The sequence below is a fragment of the Schistocerca americana genome, chromosome X (genome assembly GCF_021461395.2).
Source record: "Schistocerca americana isolate TAMUIC-IGC-003095 chromosome X, iqSchAmer2.1, whole genome shotgun sequence".
NCBI lineage: Eukaryota > Metazoa > Arthropoda > Insecta > Orthoptera > Acrididae > Schistocerca > Schistocerca americana.
The window spans coordinates 855,876,277-855,889,613 of record NC_060130.1 but is presented as its reverse complement, the minus strand read 5'-3'; positions in this window follow the sequence as shown (position 1 = coordinate 855,889,613).

Sequence of the window (13,337 nt, the reverse complement as noted above, 5' to 3'; positions counted from 1 at the left end):
TAGCACTGACAACTCTAGGCAAACGCCGCTGCGCTAGGTCGTTAACTGAAGGCCGTCGGCAACTGCGTTGTCTGTGCTGAGAGGTAATGTCGGAAATTTGGTATTCTCGGCACACTCTTGACACTGTGAATCTCGAATACTGAATTCCCTAACTATTTCCGAAATGGAATGACACATGGGTGAACCTCCAACTCTCATTCCGTGTTCAGGGTCTGCTTAATCCCGTCGGAAACTTTTTCACATTAATCATCTGAGTACAAATGACAGCTCCGCCAACGCAATGCCTTTTTATACCTTGTGTACGCGATACTACCGTCATCTATATATGTGCTTATCGCTATGCTATCACTTGCGTCATCTTAGTGTATATACACTGCTGGTCATTAAAATTGCTACAGCAAGAAGAAATGCAGATGATAAACGGGTATTCATTCGACACATATATTATACTAGAACTGACACGTGATTACATTTTCACGTAATTTGGCTGCATAGATCTTGATAAATCAGCACCGAGAACAACCGCCTCTGGCCGTAATAACGGCCTTGATACGCCTGGGCATTGAGACAAACAGAGCTTGGATGGCGTGTACAGGTACATTGTGCCCAGGCCGCTTCAACACGTTACCAAAGTTCATCAAGAGTAGTGACTGGCGTATTGTGACGAGCCAGTTGCTCGGCCACCATTGACCCGACGTTTTAAATTGGTGGCCGGTCGGGAGAATGTGCTGGCCAGGGCAGCAGTCGAACATTTTCTGTATGCAGAAAGGCCCGTACAGGACCTGCAACATGCGGTCGTGCATTATCCTGCTGAAATGTATGGTTTCGCTGAGATCAAATGAAGGGTAGAGCCACGGGTCGTAACACTCCTGAAATGTAACGTCCGCTGCTCAAAGTGCCGTTAATGCGAACAAGAGATGACCGAGACGTGTAACCAATGTCACCCCATACCATCACGCCGGGTGATACGCCAGTATGGCGATGACGAATAGACAGTTCCAATGTGCGTTTACCGCGATGTCGCCAAACACGGATGCGACCATCATGATGCTGTACACAGAACCGGGATACATCGGAAAAAATGACGTTTTGCCACAAGTGCATCCAGGTTCGTCGTTGAGTACACCATCGCAGGCGCTCCTGTCTGTGATGCAGCGTCAAGGGTAACCGCAGCCATGGTCTCCGATCTGATAGTCCATGCTGCAGCAAACGTCGTCGAACTGTTCGTGCAGATGGTTGTTTTCCTGCAAACGTCCCCATGTGTTGACTCAGGGTTCGAGACGTGGCTGCACAATCCTTTACAGCCATGCAGATAAGATGCCTGTCATCTCGAATGCTAGTGATACGAGGCCGTTGGGATCCAGCACGGCGTTCCGTACTACCCTCCTGAACCCACCGATTTCATATTCTGCTAACAGTTATTGGATCTCGACCAACGCGAGCAGCAATGTCGTGATACGATAAACCGCAATTGCGATAGGCTACAGTCCGACCTTTATCAAAGTCGGAAACGTGATGGTACGCATTTCTCCTCCTTACACGAGGCATCAGAAAAACGTTTCACCAGGCAACGCCGGTCAACTGCTGTTTGTGTATGAGAAATCGGTTGGATACTTTCCTCATGTAAGCACGTTGCAGGTGTCGCCACCGGCTCCAACCTTGTGTGAATGCATTGAAAAGCTGATCATTTGCATATCACAGCATCTTCTTCCTGTCGGTTAAATTTCGCGTCTGTAGTACTCATCTTCGTAGTGTAGCAATTTTAATGGCCAGTGGTGTATAACATCGAAATAAGGTGTCTAGCGAATGACAGTACGCAGTGCAGCACATAATTTTGTTATTCCGTTAATACTAAGAACTCTTGTATCGATAAAGATACTGATGCAGGCATGGGATTTCGAATGACATTAAAAACGTATTCAGTTTCATTAAAAAATTCTTGCGTCTGTATCTCGTATGATAACGAAGTGGCGCAGCTATATGACAGTAATCACATTTCAGAAGAGTTTAGCTTCAAATCTCCTTCTGGCAATCGTGATTTAGGTTGTCTGTCTTTTCCGTAAATCGCTTATGGTAAACGCCTGGATGGTTCTGCTAGAAAAGGACACCGCCGATTTCCTTCCCCGCGGTTCTCCAATTGGAGTAAGTGACCCGTCTTAAACGATCTCGTCATCGATGGCACATTAAACTCGGGTCTTCCTTCCTTCAGTTGAAACAGAAATTAATGGCATTATCCTCGTAATAAAATTACACGCCATCTGCGTGCTATCATCTGCCGATACCTCGAAACGTCCTCCGCGACTGTCCCCGCATAAATTTTTATGAGCTCGTGTCTGCTCCTCGTGAATTCCCAATTAACAGCGCCTCTATCCTGCGAAGCATTCTGTGTAGCACCATAGCAAACCGTGTCCCCGTATCTTTGCGCTACGAAGAGCACTTATGCGACACCTAAATATTTGGCGTTAAGTTAAATAAGGGCAAACATGTTAATGGTGAAAGCTGTTTATGTTCGAAGGCCCCGCATCGGTGGAGATGCAAGATACTTTAGTCCGATAGGCTGCGAGGGGAGGATCGGTTATGGATTTAGTTACGGAGACTAATTTGCATAGATTAGAGGTAGCGGGTGGCCCGGTCTGGGCGCCGGCCACCCTCACAGCGCGCCGCCCTCTCCCCTTCTTTCGATGCAGAGACCGAACTCCCTCGACGCCGGAGGTCCACGGAACGAACAACAGAAGTTTCCAACATCTCGTGACCGGAATACTTTCCCGAACAGGCATTTACGGCACGTAGCAAAAAAGACAAAGGCCTCTTCTTTTTAACGGGTGAAAACTGAAGAGGTCCATATACCGCGAGACATTCTCTTTAGCTTCGCACATGCAGTACACAGTAATTGTCAAGCTTATGCGGACTCAGTCAAAACGGCGAAGAAACTGATATCGAAAGTACCTACTGGTAAGCGTGATATCACACTACAACATCGACTATGTATGTTACTGCAGTATCATTATGGTTTAGTAGTCTTAAAGACTTCATTGTAAATGAAAATAGCTCAGATTTGAACCATTTACTAACGATTACAAATGCGTTTTCCGCGAGAGATTGGAATCGGAATCTGGCTACGTGTTTTCAGCTTCCACAAATTCGATTACACATTCACTTTCTTGGAAGCATATCCGAAAATAACACCTTTCATACTTTATAATTATATTCACTAGTAGTAATGAACAGTCGATCAGCAACACTTAGCAGATCTCTCAGATAACAGGCAACCTATGTTTATGGATGATACTACATCAGGATGAACACTAAATGGTTCACTTAATACAGAGAACAGTTACTGTAGGTGATATGTAATACCAGTGACGTCCTTTGTTAAAATTTATTAACTGAGACTGAGTTACAGGAGGTGGGCAAAAATATGAAAATATCAGGTACAAAATACAATACTATGTTTAATACAGTGTAGGAAAACAATGGGCATTCAAAATAGCAACTAGTCGTTTCGGAATGGATAAATGTGGGTGTCGTATAGTCTTCAAGCGAATATTATACCATTATTCACACAACATAGTTGCAAATTAAGGTAACGGTTATGGAGGTGGAAAGCGATCACGCACTCTTCTGTGCAAAGCAGACCGCAAAGGCTCAACAATATTGAGATCTGGTGACTATGACGACCAGGACAAATGCGGCAATTTATCTTCGTGCTCACAAAAACACTCCTCCACGATGCGTGAACAGGGGCACTACTGTCTAGGAACACGGCATCACCATTGGTGAAAAAACATTGTACCATGGAATGGACCTGATCAGCCAAAATTGTCACATGATTCTTGGCAGTAATTCGACCTTCCAGAATATCCTTGACGTCTATGAAATACCAGCCCGGGCGAGGTGGCGCAGTGGTTAGCACACTGGACTCGCATTCGGGAGGACGACGGTTCAATCCCGCGTCCGGCCATCCTGATTTAGGTTTTCTGTGATTTCCCAAAATCGCTCCAGGCAAATGCCGGGATGGTTCCTTTGAAAGGGCACGGCCGACATCCTTCCCTAATCCGATGAGACCGATGACCTCGCTGTTTGGTCTCTTCCCCCAAACAACCCAACCCAACCCTCTATGAAATACCACGATATGGCTGCCCAAATCATCACAAAACCCCCGCCATGTTTCACTGTCGGGATGTTCAATCGGCCAGATGTAGGAAACAGTGTGCAGTATGCTTTATCCGACCAAATCACGTACTTCCATTGCTCGTTAGTGTCTCGTACCAACGCATAGATTTCTCACTCGATAACGTCCCAAACACAGAATCCAAGTCAGGGAATCTGTTGTGCCAAAATAGCATCGTCAAGATCGTGAAGTGTTCCTCAGTCCATTCTAACACATTTCGGGAGAGGTAAGACGGTGCTTTGTCCGATTGAATGTACAGGTAGAATTCGGTCTGCTTACCTGCATCACCTCATTCGGTTTTAAACGTATCCATTCTCTCCCACGGGATAGTACCAACATGTAGCGTAACTCATCGGTATATACTGACTTCTCAGTAGCAGTATCCCTGTGCCCATATAAGTGTTTGTATCCTGTGACACGCAGTGAGCAGCGATGCACATATAGGAAATACAGCGCCTGTACCCCATAACGCGATGGTTGTTCTACATGGCATGTGTGATGACCAGTTGCTGTTTTCTCATATAGAATTTGTGAGTGATCTGCTCCACTGTGGCCCATCTAATTTCAGTGAACTTGCGGCGGTGGTACGAGTAAAGCCCAGTGCCAGTGCATCCTCGTAGATGAGGTGTACCATGGGTCGAGAAGCAACCATTGGCCTGCGATTAAACGTGTTAATTTAGAAACTTGACGAAAGAGCAACACCTTATGCCGGTCCGACATATATTGCCTTCCAGAAGCAGTGCTCTGAACGATTGAGTTATCAAAGCATGACTCATCGAGCTATGAAGACTAGGAGCCACATTCGATTCCTAGTCAGGTACACAGCTTTAATCTGTCAGGAAGTTTCAGAGCAGTGCAAACACGATGTAAAATGAACGTGTCATTCTTAAATAGCAACTTGTCATGCTGACGTGTAATACGACATTCCAGTCACATACATAGCCGAACTATTTCATTCAGCGTAGTGATGGCTGTGCTTTGTCTACTGCACAACAGTTTTCCACATATCAGTTGTTCGTGGCTGTATTGTGAGAATGGCAGATGAAAGATAAAAAATCGCAAATGGTTTTCTAATACTTTCGTCATAAATTGGCGAGACGGAACACTGCGCCTAATTTGGTATAAAAATAATAAGAAACACCAATCAGTCTGTTTATAAATCCTAAGCAGTGCGAAAAGTTCCGCCTATGAGCAAGAAACACTTACTGGAAAATACGGAATATACAAACCAGAATGGACAGCCTCGTGATTAAACTACTGATTTCCTCAGTTCTAGGTTATTCTCACTTCAGCACTTCAGGCAGCTAAACCGGTCAGTATTCAAATTAAAACTGATATGTGGTGGGCAATTGTGCATCCCAAATCAGAAATGTGTAAAAAAAAATGAAAATTGTCGACGGTTTTCCCGTTAGGATCCCATTTTTATCACTGTCTCAGATTGTGAAATAGGTCCTTTTCGCCTGGTTTACAAAACTATATCTTGTTATCAATTTATATGTGGACATCATGGAAAAGGAATTGTCCCACAAGAGCTTAGAGAGTTCAGAAGACGAAATGGAACTCCAGAAATGATAGGCCCTCCATTCAGCGCACATTTAACTGCACTTTAAATGACATGTGAAATTATCTTTTTAATGTATCTCTATTTCTATTTCGGTACCACATGAAGTGGTGGGGGAAGGTGACAGTGGATAAAACCGCTCTTCATCCACGTATTTTACATGTTTAACAAAAGTTTTAATTTTACAGCTTGTAGAATACAGTCCATAAATTCTTTCTTTAAAAATATGTATTTATGAAATAGTTTCTGATTTTAAAAAATAGATTATTTTCTACCCCAGTTAAGATTTAAATAGAGGTGATAAAGTGGAGGCTGCTGTGATTCAAGATGATGCTAGTTGAGCATGAAAATGATCATATTACTGGTGGAAATAAAATAAATAGTACAATGGTCCCTTTGCGATAGTTTTTGAAGGCTGACGCTGGAAGAGAAAGAAAATGAAGAAAGATGAAACAAGATGGGAAGTTTTTGAATAGGGCAGGCGGAAAGGATACATCATGGTTGCATGAGATTTGACTGAAGCGCCGGCGGGAGAAAATGGATAAAGTATAAAGGTGCATAGAAACGAGCTCTCCTCGTCCAGCCCGTGATAGGCCAAGGGATGTCTACCTATCGCCGCGTAAGCCTCAGCCTTGCGGCGTCATACGGTTGCAGTATGGAGATGCGTGTGTTCAGCACATCGCACTCCCGGCCGTTTGCAGATCTTCCAGATCATGGAGCCACTACTACTCGGCCAAGCAGCTCTTCAGTTGGCATCCTGAGACTGAGCGCACCCCGTACCAGTTATCCCTCCAAGGAAAAGTCCTTGGCAATACGGGAAATTGAACCTCGGCCCTCTGCATAGCACCCATCTAAGCTGACCACTCAGCTAAGGCGATGGACATTACAGTGCGTTGAAAGCGGTATATGGGTGTACTACCGCTGCTGGAGACCTGCAATGGTGATTAGTTGGCAAGATAATTGGAGCTGGAACTGGAGTTTCCAATTAATGCGTTCGGTCCGACTGTGCTCTAAGGAAGGAAGAAGGTGCGAGGTATGGATGAACAGGTGTAAGTTACCAGTTGGAGAAGGTAGGCAGATGCGGATGATGTAGCAACATACTTGTCTTTCTAGCGTTGATGAATGAGGGATTTATAGGGAATATTAATGGTACAAGGATGTACATCCCCAGGTGCAGCCTGTTCGTATAAGTGCGAGCAAAATGTTTCCATTCGACGGCCGTACAGTCCAACCAGGCAAATGGCTATGACGATTGAGGCAATCATCCCACCGATGCACCAGGTTGAAGATGCCAATTTGATACAACATCGTGTACTCCTTCATGAAGACGTCAGTAACTGCCTGCTGTACATTCTTGCCCGATTAGAATCGTCGACCATTTAATGCCATTTTTAAGGGACCGAATGCGTGGTAACCGTGTGAGGAGAGATCGGGAATGTAGGGTGGGTGGTCGAGTGTCTCCCACATCTACAATATGAAGACGTATATTATCATGAAGCAGCAACACCCATCGGGGCACCATTCCAAAACGATGGTTTGCGACAGACATGCTGCCCTACAGCACCGACGTAAATCGTGGTGCTGAAGTGTTGTATGTGTGCCAGTCGGTTGTATGAAATCAGTGTCGTGAAGAAGATGACAGAGTGGCAGTGGGAAGCTGTCGTGTTTGCGGATGCCTATGACCACATCGTGAATGATGTTGACCGAATTTTAGATGTATCAACAGGAAATGTCCAACGTGTTTATGAGGAGTGTTGTGCTGCTTGCATAACATAGTGTAAGAACAGAGGTGGACTGGAGACGAATACCACGTCTTATCAACGATGGTCTGTTTCAAACACAACAGGAACTGCTGTCAGTGATTACAGTAAATCTCAAACAATTTCCGAGTGACAATTGTGAAGGAAAGACTATGCAATGGACATGGACCCGAGTACCTCGCTGAAGGCTATCGCCCTAAACTGCACGTTTTCAGTGGGTCAAAAAACACAAATGGACAATAGGTGACTGGAGGCGTGTGGTGCGGTCGTATTAGAATTTATGAAAATGATGCAAATCGTCTTCACCGAAGGCCGAAGGACGCGTTTAACCCGCAGAGTGTGTAAGGTGTAAGCCAGGCCGGAGGTGGTTGTGTGACGGGTTTGGAGTGTATCTCGTGCCATCACTAGGGACACTCATTCACGTTAACATTTATTTCAACATTCTCGGTGTCCTGCTGTTGCCCTTTCTTCTACATCTTCATAACTCTGCTGTGCACACTTCGCTTTCCAAGATAAGAACGGACGTGTTCGCAGGGCTGTATGGATGCATTTTGGTTTGGAGAACAGTTAGGCGTCCTATCGCAACTCGATTAGTCCGCTAATCAGCCGATCTTAATTCAATAGAGAATGTCTGGATCTATCTGAAGTGACTAGTGAAACGTAGCAGTTAAAATTCTCGCAATCTGATAGCTGTGGGGGAAAAAATTATCATACTCCCTATCTGGGAGTATGCGTACGGAACGATTTGAAGTGGAATGCCAGGTAAAGTAAATGCACAAATAAATGAATAAATAAAGTTAATTGTTGGTAAGGCGGGTGCCAGGTTGAGATTCTTTGGGAGAGTCCTTAGAAAATGTAGTCCATCAGCAAAGGCGGTAGCTTATAAAACACTCGTTCGACCTATACTTGAGTATTGCTCATCAGTGTGGTATCCGTACCAGGTCGGATTGACAAAGGAGATAGATAAGATCGAAAGAAGAGCGGCGCGTTTTGTCACAGGGTTATTTGGTAGGCGTGATAGCGTTACGGAGATGTTTAGCAAACTCAAGTGGCAGACTCTGCAAAGGAGGCGCTCTGCATTGCGGTGTAGCTTGCTGTCCAGGATTCGACAGGGTGCGTTTCTGGATGAGGTATCGAATATATTGCTTCGCCCTACTTGTACCATGCCGCGTGGGATTAGCCGAGCGGTCTAGGGCGCTGCAGTCATGGACTGTGCGGATGATCCCGGCGGAGGTTCGAGTCCTCCCTCGGGCATGGGTGTTTGTGTTTGTCCTTAGGATAATATAGGTTAAGTAGTGTGTAAGCTTAGGGACTGATGACCTTAGCAGTCAAGTCCCATAACATTTCACACACATTTGAACATTTGAACTTACAGCCCCCAATCAGATCACGAATGTGAAATTAGAGAGATTGGAGCGCGCACGGAGGCTTTCCGGCAGTCGTTCTTCCCGCGAACCATACGCGAGTGGAACAGGAAAGGGAGGTAATGACAGTGGCGCGTAAAGTGCCCTCCGCCACACACCGTTGAGTGGCTTGCGGAGTATAAATGTAGATGTAGATGCAGAGTATCTTCAGATGGATGTGGTATACCTCAAGGAACATTAAGTCACTGTCCTCTGCCGAACTGGGACTGCTACCAAGGTTCGAGACAGTGTTACACGGCATTAGCGAGATGTTTGTCTGGGAGTAACTGTGATATGTCCGGTGTGCCCACATTACTGCTTCAGTGAGAGGAGTTGGTTGGTTGCAGATGGAGAGGGACGTTACGCCTGATTTTCCTCATCAAGTATTGGTAACATCAGCTCCCCGACATGCCTTCCGCGGTAGACTGCGGAGTGGCGCACACACGCAAACGCTTTAATACGCGGCCGTTACATATTCATACGACTGACGACAAGCCGGGTGCAACGCTGCATAGCTGCGCGCGCCCTCGCGCCCCGCGGAATTGATCCAAAGACGCTGCGGACGCCCCCGCCGGCAGCAAATGAAGCGCGCGTGATTCGCTTTGTGCTGTCCCGAGCTGACTGCCCTTGTCACCCTCCCGGTGATTCACCCCCGTCTTTGTCCCACCGCTATTTAAACTACATGTGTCACGTCTTTAGTAGCGCTCTTCCCGTTTGATTGAAAGTCGTTGGTGCTTTTCGTATCTGTAATTACGCCGAACCTGTGATGTGGGGACTACGCCCTTGGAGCTTACTACGAAATTTGATAACGCAGTTCTGCCACTTGGGAAGTCCCCCCCCCCCTCCCCCACTTCAAGAGTACTTTCAAACTGATCTTTTAAGTAGAGCGTTAACGCTCGCTTCGATTAAACTTCACAGAATTTTACCGCTAAGGTGGTTCTAGGTAACATTATGCACAACAGAGAATTAAAGCGAACATGTAGAAAGTGACAAAGCAGTAACATTACTGTAGTTAATTATTCATTTGGAGATAACTTTTTCTTCTTCAGTGGAGGGATGTGTGAAAAGTTGTTTCGCTCATGAGCTGACTGGATGCAGAACACAACCGTGGAGTTCTTATGGCTGTTGTAGAAAGCTGCCTTAAACATCCAGTGTCTTACCCCCATCACGTCATGTCACTCGATCGAGCAGTCACAACTTTCGTATTAATGTTCACCTTCACATGGTCATATTGATGGATTTTATATTTTAATCTATAATTAACGTACTATAGTCGGAAAATACCTTGTTAAACACGTTACTTTCGCTTTATGAAGGCGAGTAGTACATCTCTTATTTTTGGCCAGATCACACAACTTAAACGGCATCTGATCAAATCTGACGTGTTCGGAAGATGCCGTCACGTTTTCAATGGAACTTCTTCTGTGAAGAGTGTTTTAAAAGGCACATTTAACGAAATTAATAAATAGATGACATTTTTATAGGTCAGAACGTATCATTAGAAGTTACCAAATAATTCACGATATGCAGATGAAAAAGTAGAAAAGTCGTGTGCTTTAAACAAAAGTTTTTCTTTTGTGCAACGATTTATCAATGAACTGTAACCATGTGCTCAAGGATTAAAATAGATGTGATGGCAACACGAGTGGATTGATATGTCACTCTATTTTTATGGTTTTGGAAGAAGGCACAATTAATGCCTGGAAGTTACAAAAATCGCGTTTTCAACGCATGTAGTGAATAATGAAATAGAAAACGTACTGACTTGGAATTTCAGGAGTTAGATGCGACGGAATATAGATATGTAAGGCAACAGGCCAGAAGCAAGGATAATGCAATTTAAGTAGTTCCGAGAAACGTATGATGAAATTCCATAGCTTCCCAAGGGTAGAGGAGTGTAGAGGAAGTAAAGAAGACATAGATTATAATAATACATGATTCGTTAACTCTTTTATTGTAAAGCACTTGCTCTTTTATATGTGGATATATAATGAATTAGCATTGCGGAAAAGAGGGTAGCTTCGTTGAAACTCACATTTATGCCCATCTAGAGGATACAAAGCTAGCAACACAAGCATATGCGGACACACACACACACACACACACACACACACACACACACGCTATATAAAGAAAATGCAGAAGCCGATAACAACGCAACACATTTATCAAACTCCAACGATGCAGATTTAGTTGAGGCTGAATAAAAAGCTTTTTGAAAATGTACGTAGTCTATATAAAAATATGTAATTCGTGACTACTGGCCCGTTCTATTAGAGCAGTCAAATGAAAACAGAACACCCACCACAAAGGTACAATAGAATTGTTCAATTCGAAGGTGATCACCACACACGTAGAGACATTTATCCCACTGGAAGACGAGACGATAAATTACTCTGTTTCAGAACGCGGTCGGCTACTGACGAATCCACAACCGCAGCTACTCTTGCACTTCCTCGCCCGTCTAAAATTGACGTCCACGTCTGTCTTTCTTCAGCTCGATGTGAAAATCACATGGTGAAAAATCAGGGCTTTGCGGAGTATGTTGCAGTGACCCTAACCAATTCACTAACAGCGTAGCCTTCGTCCTTTTGGCAGTATGGGGGCGGACGTTTTCACTTTATGGCGCGTCACACTTTCCGCGCAGTGTTTTCATAGCGCTGCGAATTGATTGTGGTTCAGCGTTCGAGGAACTCGACGGGAAGAAGACTATCATGACTTTACCGTAACTTGTACGAACATATCTGCATTTCTATGGCGGAGTAGGTGAGGGATGTTTCCAATGCCGGCTTTGCGTTTGCCCTCTGGGTGTCGGAATGCTGCCGGACGGAACCACTCTGTAGCACAATAACGCCCGCCCACATACTGCCAATCAGACGAAGCCTACACATTAGCAATTTGGCAGGGAACCACCGCAACATCCTCTGTATATCCTCTTTCACAGTGTGATTTTTGCATCTTTGGCGACCTGAAGAAAGAAATATGTTGACGTCGGTTCCAGTCGGACGAGAAAGTGCTAGAGTAGGTGCGATTGTGCATTCGCCAGTTGCCGACAACATTCTGCGAAGCAGGAACCGATCGTCTAGTATACCAGTGCGACAAATGTCTTAACGCGTGTGGTGATTACTTGTGAATGGAATCATTTCACTGTCCCGTTGTGGCGGGTGGTCGTTTTTCACTTGCTCCCTCATATAATTTCGATTGCTACTTTTAAATGTTAGATTGCACTATATCAAAAGCTAAACACTGATGATTCGTGTTAACGTACAGTACTTACAATCACATGTAATTTTTAATGCGGCTTGTTAATAATTTTAGTGACTGTGTTTGTACACTACTGGACATTAAAATTGCTACACCAAGAAGAAATGCAGTTGATAAATGGGTATTCATTGGACAAATATTTTATACTAGAACTGACATGTGATTACATTTTCACGCTATTTGGGTGCATAGATCCTGAGAAACCAGTACCCAGAACAACTACCTCTGGCCGTAAAACGGCCTTGATCCGCCTGGGCATTGAGTCAAACACCATTGACCAGACGCTTTCAGTTGGTGAGTGATCTGGAGAATGTGCTGGCCAGGGCAGCAGTCGAACATTTTCTGTATCCAGAAAGGCCCGTACAGGACCTGCAACATGCGGCCATGCATTATCCTGCTGAAATGTAGGGTTTGGCAGGGATCGAATGAAGGGTAGAGCCATGGGTCGTAACACATCTGAAATGTAACGTCGACTGTTCAAAGCGCCGTCAATGCGAACAAGAGGTGAGCGAGACGTGTAACCAATGGCACCCCATACCATAACGCCGGGTGATCCGCCAGTATGGCGCTAACGGATACAAGCTTCCAATGTGCGTTCACCGCGATATCGCCAAACACGGATGCGTAGGGACTGATGACCTTAGCAGTTAAGTCCCATAAGATTTCACACAAACACACACACACACACACACACACACACACACACACACATGGATGCGACCATCATGAACCTGGATTCATCCGAAAAAAGACGTTTTGCCATTCGTGCACCCAGGTTCGTCGTGGAGTACACCATCGCAGGCGCTCCTGGCTGTGATGCTGCGTCAAGGGTAGCCGCAGCCATGGTCTCCGATTTGATAGTCCATGCTGCAGCAAACGTCGTCGAACTGTTCGTGCAGATGGTAGTTGTCTTGCAAACGTCCCCATTTGTTGACTCAGGGATCGAGACGTGGCTGCAAGATCCGTTAGAGCCACGCGGATAAGATGCCTGTCATCTCGACTCCTAGTGATACGAGGCCGTTGGGATCCAGCACGACGTTCCGTATTACCCTCCTGAAGCCACCGAATCCATATTCTGCTAACAGTCATTTTTCGACCAACGCGAGCAGCTATGTCGCGATACGATAAACCGCAATCGCGATAGGTTACAATCCGACCTTTATCAAAGTCGGAAACAT